This window comes from Mytilus californianus, unplaced genomic scaffold (genome assembly GCF_021869535.1).
Source record: "Mytilus californianus isolate M0D057914Y unplaced genomic scaffold, xbMytCali1.0.p SCAF_40, whole genome shotgun sequence".
Taxonomy (NCBI): domain Eukaryota; kingdom Metazoa; phylum Mollusca; class Bivalvia; order Mytilida; family Mytilidae; genus Mytilus; species Mytilus californianus.
The window spans coordinates 1,917,409-1,925,313 of NW_026262691.1; the positions used below are offsets into that span (position 1 = coordinate 1,917,409).

A 7,905-nucleotide genomic window follows, 5' to 3' on the forward strand; every position below is an offset into this window, starting at 1 on the left:
GCAAAAGAGGCCCTTATAATTCTTCGTTGATATGCTGGGTTTTCCTTGTATTTCAAAACACCTTTTGTCTGGTGCATGCCACGACTCATAAAAACTAACTTATATTTATTACTTTAGTTTTGTCCGACGAATTTGTGTCCCTGATTTTTTTTAATTTAAATTTTCGATCTTTCTTGCTGTTTGGAAAAAAATCTCAAACAAGAAAAATGTTTACCAAGTTTTTATACTCAATTGTTCATGAACAATGTAAATTGCTTTTTTAAAGGCGATTTATTTATCAAAGACAAACTATGAATCGCATAAATGAGCTTTGATTTAGGGACGACATCAAAAGATCAATGTAAGATAAAAAAATTAATTCAAATAGTTTGGGGGGGGGGGGGGGGGTAAAAATTGCTGCAAGTTTTGTTTATTTGACATCGATTTTACATATATCTGTATTGATCAATCAATTTTTCCCAAATTAAGTTAAGAGGGGGTCAGTGAAAAAACTACGTGAATTAAGTTTGTTTATTCTCCATTGAACTTTTGATGTCATCACTTATTGTCCTGTGAATTTTTATCCGTGACTTAATTCAGGCAAAATTTAAACTTTTCTTGCACTGTTGAAAATAAGGACAGAGGGACATCAGATATAAATACTGTTAGTATTAAATCGCACTGACAGCAGTTAGAAAATTTTAGATGGGTGAAAATAAGTTGAAATATGAAAGAAAACTTTCAAATAAGAATTACTCCTAAACACACATTAAAAGGGAGACCCACTATAAAAGCGCTTGCGAGCTAATTTTTACTCGCTTCATGATGATGTCTTTTGTATTACAATTGATAAATATTCACTTATCAATCAGAGAGAGAACTCTACTTATCAATATCAATAAAAATATATTTTAACTGTTGAATGACTTATTCTTCAATTATTTAGTCTTAGAATTTATATCTTTAATTTTCACCAATTGTCTTAATTTGATTTATTGAACCTTTTTGTCTGCTTACGCCTTTCCTAACTACAGATGGTTGAGATATGTTTAGCCGTTTTTACGTAAAACATTTAAAAAATGAAAAACATCTAGCTTGTAAGTTATTTCTTCAAAGACATATATAGCATCATTTTAAAGCAAACTTATTTGTCCAAGGCATAAATGAATGATTGTACTGAAATGAATGAATGTATATAGCCTACTGTTAGAAAGCAGGACAAACTTGTATGTGTTTGCTGGTGTTAATATGTTTATAAAAAATACAGCTGATATTATGCCAGATAATTATTTCATTACTAATGGTGATTAAACTGCAATAGGCTACGGTTCGGTACCAATTTCGTCGTCAGCTCTGTTGCATGATAAGGACAAATGAAAATATTAAATTTCTTGGTAACAAGGATGTCATATAACCTCCTAGATGGTATTTTGTAAGATATATGAACATCAAAACTCATGAGAAACGTTTCATGATTGTTTGTTAAAAAATGTCATTCAAGATCAATTAACAAAAATTATGGATTTTTTCCCTAATTTTTCAAAATAGTTTCCCCTTCGTACATTGATTTATAATCTCGACGAGGTTTTGATCTCAATATCATATTTAGTCACTTCCATGGTCCTTTTAAAGACCACTAACTCAAGTATCGTAATTTATAACTCCCGTGAAGACGCTAATTAATTTTTATCAGAGACATGTCTCTGTTGTATTTAACAAGATTAGTAAATGCAACGACATCTATTGGAAGGAGTTAAGAGTTATCGTTAATTATCTACTGTCCAATATAAACAGATTGGGTTATCTCGCTTGGAAATGTGACATATTCTTGCACATGGTTAATTTACATTTTTTGATTGAGTTAAGCCTTCCAATTGATATTTTATCGTGCCTTTTTCTATGTTGTGATGTTATACTATTGTTTCAGAAAAAAGGAGAAGGTTTGGTACCATTAAAACGTTGAATCCCGCTGCAAATGTTTGCACCTGTCCTTAGTCAGGAATCTGATGTACAGTAGTTGTCGTTTGTTTATATAATTTATACTTGTTTCTCGTTTTTTTATATAGATCGGACCGTTGGTTTTCCTGTTTGAATGGTTTTACACGAGTAATTTTGGGGACCTTTATAGCTTGTTGTTTGGTGTGAGCCAAGGCTCCGTGTTGAAGGCCGTACATTGACCTATAATGGTTTACTTTTATAAATTGTTATTTGGATGGAGAGTTGTCTCATTGGCACTCATACCACATCTTCCTATATATATGAGTAACCTCTGGTCACCTTGGACACATACTGACTATGTTAACCCGTTGTCCAGTTACAATGATGCTCTGGTCACATTACAAACTCATTTAATTTGGTTACCTCTGGTCACCTTGTATATATATTCACTATGTTGACCTCTTGTCAAGGGACGATAACTGTGTTCCCGGACCAATATTGACTATGGTTACCTCTGGTCACCTTACATCGTTGTTCATATATTGACTAAGGTTACCTCTGGTCACCTTGGACACATAGTGCCTATGTTTACCCCTGATCCAGTTCAAATGATGTTCTGGTCACATTACACACTCATTTAATTTGGTTACCTCTGGTCAACTTGTACATATATTTACTATGTTGACCTCTTGTCAAGGGACGATAACTGTGTTCCCGGACTAATATTGACTATCGTTACCTCTGGTCACCTTGGACATATACTGACTATGTTTACCCCTGGTCCAGTTACAATGATGCTCTGGTCACATTACACACTTGTTTAATTTAGTTACCTCTGGTCACCTTGTACATATATTCACTATGTTGATCTCTGGTCAAGGGACGATAACTGTGTTCCCGGACAAATATTGACTATGGTTTCTTCTGGTAATCTTACCTCGTTGTTCATATATTGACTTAGATTACCTCTGGTCACCTTGGACACATAGTGACTATTTACCCCTGGTCCAGTTTTAATGATGCTCTGGTCACATTACACACTTATTTAATTTGGTTACCTCTGGTCACCTTGTACATATATTCACTATGTTGATCTCTGGTCAAGGGACGAAAACTGTGTTCCCGGGCCAATATTGACTATGGTTACCTCTGGTCACCTTACATCGCTGTTCATATATTAACTTAGGTTACCTCTGGTCACCTTGGACACATTACTGACTATGTTTACACCTGGTTCAGTTACAATGATGCTCTGGTCACATTACACACTCATTATATTTGGTTACCTCTGGTCACATCGTACATATATTCACTATGTTGGCCTCTGGTCAAGGGACGATAACTGTGTTCCCGGACCAATATTGACTATGGTTAACTCTGGTCACCTTACATCGCTGTTTTTATATTGCACAAGTCATGTCTCCTCTGACTGTTCATGACGTTAAAATACTAAATCCCTGGGATGTGTTTTAGTTGATTTTAGTCTCTGATGCATGATTTTTTTAATACTAATTGTTTTGACTTTTAACTAGCTGTCAGTAACTGCGAGTACTCTCAAATCGTACTTTCTTGTTAATTTGACCTGTTGATACTATTTGTAATGCCTTTTTGTTATTTTATATTAATATGGATCTTGTCTATATACCAGCTTTGATTATTTTGAATATCTACTAATTTTCACTTCTTCGTACTATGAACATCAAAATTATTCTCCTTAAATCTGTACAGGAAGTTTTATCTAGCTCTAATTGTACAGTTTTATTGTTGATATTCACCCCATATGTATCAAGTGTTAAATTAGGTTTATTTATATTACATAACTTTCTTGGTATTCCTTATTGGAAGATTTTATATACACAGAAGTAGTATACCTAAAACGACAAAGTTATTTTTCATTTACCTGTATATATTATGAAACCGTTTTTTTTTTCAATAGTGATGATTTTCTAAGGCATGTTAAATATTTCGCGATGGTGTCTTGCCATGGCTTTGTTTGGACTTGTTTGTTTGCTTTTGGCCTTGAATGTTTGTCCCTAATAATTTTATTAACTATGTATTTGCATTCAGGTATCACAGATCCAATTTCTTCGTTCATAGTGTGTTAATTTACGTTTTTTGATTGAGTTAAGCCTTCCAATTGATATTTTATCGTGTGTTTGTCTATGTTGTGATGTTATACTATTATTTTAGAAAAAAGGAGAAGGTTTGGTACCATTAAAACGTTTAATCCCGCTGCAAATGTTTGCACCTGTCTTAAGTCAGGAATCTGATGTACAGTAGTTCTGAGACTACTATAACACAGAGATTGGTCACTATAGATTTATCGGATTATCTGAGTCTCCGGTAGTTAGCTACGTTATTTTAACGTAGTTTCGTATTCGACCGTAGCAGACGATATATATCACCTATCACTGAGAATACTATAACAGTATCGGATATTATTATTTTTCTTTTAAAAATAATTTAAAAACAAAATTGAATTAATAAAAAAAAAAAAAAAAAAATATAGTTTTTATCTTTCAAATGCAGTTATCTCTATTCAATGATATTTAAATTTTTGTTTTTAATCATTAATAATTTGTTAATAGTTTGTTATTATGCGGCCACTCTTGAAAATGTGAATGTGATTAATCTTATCAATCTTACAGTTACATTGTTTTGCTACACGTCCGTTAATTGTATCTAATATACAAATATTTTACCTGTAAAGACAGGTAGTCTCAAAAGCATGGGAGATGAATTTTGTTTCACAGCTGGGTGCCCAAGGTACACGAGGCTCCGTTTATTGCAGTAAACTTTTATTCTATACTTGTAAGGTATTTCACTGCTGAGTGCCCAATATACATGTTTACTGTAGTAAACCTTGTCAAATATCGTCGGTGCACTTGTGGTAGGATTCAGGAGGGTGTGGATGGGGTTTTATAGAATGGAGAAATAGGGGCAAAAAAAGTATAGAATGGAGAAAAATGGACCGACAAATAAAGAATAGAGAAGAGAAAATAATAAGTTATTAAGATTTAAAGAATAGAGAAAAATGGCATAGAAATTATAGGAAATAAAGAACCCCCAGCCAGACCCTCATTCAGATTATCCAACGTAATTTTTTTTTTTTCAAACAAGTTTCAACCCCCACACACACACACTTTTTTTTAATTTCCGTCTGATAATTAGGTCAAGTTTTTGCAAACAATGTAATAAGCGGCGATCACAGAAGAGAGAAAAAATATCATTAACGGTAAATGAGTAATTTCCTTACGTAACAGATCAGCAAAGAGGTTATAACTGCAATGGATACATAAAGCAAACATAAGCCCTACAAATTATATATATGTTCCCAAAATATCGCCGGCATTTTCATTTTTCAATTCACAATGTCCAGTAACATTGATTTTTTATCTTGGGATGATAGTGATCTCAATCTTGATCTTTTATGTGGTGAATATACTGCATCATATATTGAATCTGAGGATGACTATACGTCCCTGCTGCAAAGACTGCAAAAACTACAAAAACTCCAAAAGAAGCATCAACCGCAAGTACATGTAAATCAGAACGAAGAAGCTTCAAAATTACGTGACTGAATAATCAAATTATCTCTATGTTAACATAAATAGAACCACATTAGTGTAAATTACGATGACATTTTTTCAACACCAGAAATATGTGCCCTCTTTCAAAATCCCAGACAAGAAATTTTGTGCTTCAATACAGAGCCGTAAAGTTTTTGAAAATTTGAATATTGTCTATTGTTAAAGTGTCGTATGTTTTAGTTATATCGCTATGCTTTTTGTAACCCTAATAATTGAGCAACTCAGATGAAAAGAGTTGTAATTTGCTTTAGTTTTTTTAGCCACAGCAAATATAAATGTGCTTGTTCAATGTTTGGTGACAAACCATGTTAATTGTTGTCGGCATGATGCTTTGTAAATAGGTTCCCTATAACATTTTTTTGTTGGGTAACTGCTGACAGTTTACCATGTGAAAATTCTGAGAAGCCAAAAATAATGCGGAATGTATAAATACGCAGCAATGTCAGATCTAAACAAGAATGTTAAATATGATAGCATATATTGATGTCACCTTTCTGTAAATTCAACTTCGATTCACAACTGCTTGTCAATGGCAAATATTTCAGGTACAGTCAGCCTGATTAAACCGAAATGAACTATTTTCAAATTATGTTTAAAGTTTGTTTTTATGTTATGTCGTTACACCAATGTCCCATGCTAGTGGTGGTGATGAGCGCCTAAAAATATTTAACATTGTCACATTCTTTATGTGCCCGTCTCAAGTCAGGAGCCTGTAATTCAGTGGTTGCTGTTGGTTCATGTCCGTCATATTTGAATTTTCGTAAATTGCTTTGTTATTGTAGACACTTCGTTTTCTCTAGTGAATTGTTATGTATTTTCCATGTCGGGGACTTTTGAAGCTGACTGCACGGTATAGGTTTTCTCATTGTTGAAGGTAATTACGGTGCATTCCAATAACTTACATCCACTTCATTGAACTTCGTTTGGACTAAAGGAGTTGTCTGATGATCATTAGCAAAAATATATAAAAATCTCCTTAAAGTTTGCTTCAAGTGGCTATTCCTTTAATATATAAAGATGTGTGGTTACTTGTTTTCTTTCTTTCATTGAACTGTTATCCAAACTGAGTGTGTTAGTGAATTTCTGCATTCCTGTCTTAGTTTTAATGTATATAATAATAAAAATGTATATTCAAAGACTTAAATATTTATTTCTCCATGTAAGACAAGCATGACAAATTCAATGAAATTAAAAAAAATACTAAAAAAAGTCATTTTCTCCTGTAGTACTTCTCCCTTCTTCTAATGTGTGATTTCTTTCTGGGGGTATTCCTACAATAAAGAATATATTATAAATAAAAAGAAATAATCTTTGTCAAGTTTATAGCATAGGCAATTCATTAATTTTTAAGACAGTAATCTGAGACTTGAGACTCAGCAGTAATTGACCAATCATGTCAATATGGATCAAAATAGTTAAACTGATAAAGGATGCAGACCAAAGGTGCATGTACTTTTTACATCATGTTTGGGTCAATTATTTAAAAAAAAATACGTCTATTTAGGAACTCATGATGTACTGGTATTTCACATGGTGACACATTTTCAGTGCATAATATTATTATACTAGCATGTATAGACTGCATATATATTATCAAGGGAACCAAATATAAATCTAAATTTCTTTCACTAACAATACAAATTCACCCATCAGACCTCATGTTGTGTGTGTGCAACTTGTCTCGTATGTTTCTCAGTTCTGCAGCGGGAACTTACTGAAACAGAAAAATTGGAATTTCATATAATTACAAATTTTACATCATTACATCGGTTAATTACTAAGGCTTGAACATACATTATCCGGAAAACAGATTGTTCATCTGAATGTAAGTTATGGGTGAGTTGCTCATTGACCCTGTCCCACGGACTGGTAATAACTCGAGGTTACTTTCCGGTTTGGTCGGTAAATTCAAGTCTATAACTGCACTTATTTTATTTAAAGTGCTTATAAACCAACATTTATGAACATGTCAAATCTTATATTCACACTTACCGGAACATAACACTCTTTATAAATCCACATTTGTTAATTATTATTTTCTCTTTCGCTGTCAAAAATGGCGGTCGAATCTTTCTTGTCAATCATTGCGAGTCACGTGCCGAGTCACGTGATCGAAGACTTACAATTAATTACTATTTGACTGGTCAGTACGGGAAGTGACCAATCTCTGTGTTATAGTAGTCTCAGAGTAGTTGTAGTTTGTTTATGTAATTTATACGTGTTTCTCGTTTCTTGTTTTTTTATATAGATCAGACCGTTGGTTTTTCCCGTTTGAATGGTTTTACACGAGTAATTTTGGGGACCTTTATAGCTTGTTGTTCGGTGTGAGCCAAGGCTCCGTGTTGAAGGCCGTACATTGACCTATAATGGTTTACTTTTATAAATTGTTATTTGGATG

General features: G+C 33.2%; 1 long non-coding RNA gene across 1 annotated transcript; it reads right to left on the reverse strand.

Moving 5' to 3' along the window:
• Positions 1-6,637: 6,637 nt before the first annotated feature.
• LOC127699780 (uncharacterized) lies at positions 6,638-7,690 on the reverse strand. Its single transcript, XR_007981204.1, has 2 exons — positions 7,500-7,690; positions 6,638-6,778 (listed from the first exon to the last, which is right to left on the reverse strand). It is a non-coding gene; the product is annotated as an uncharacterized LOC127699780 (long non-coding RNA).
• Between the last annotated feature and the right edge of the window lie 215 nt (positions 7,691-7,905).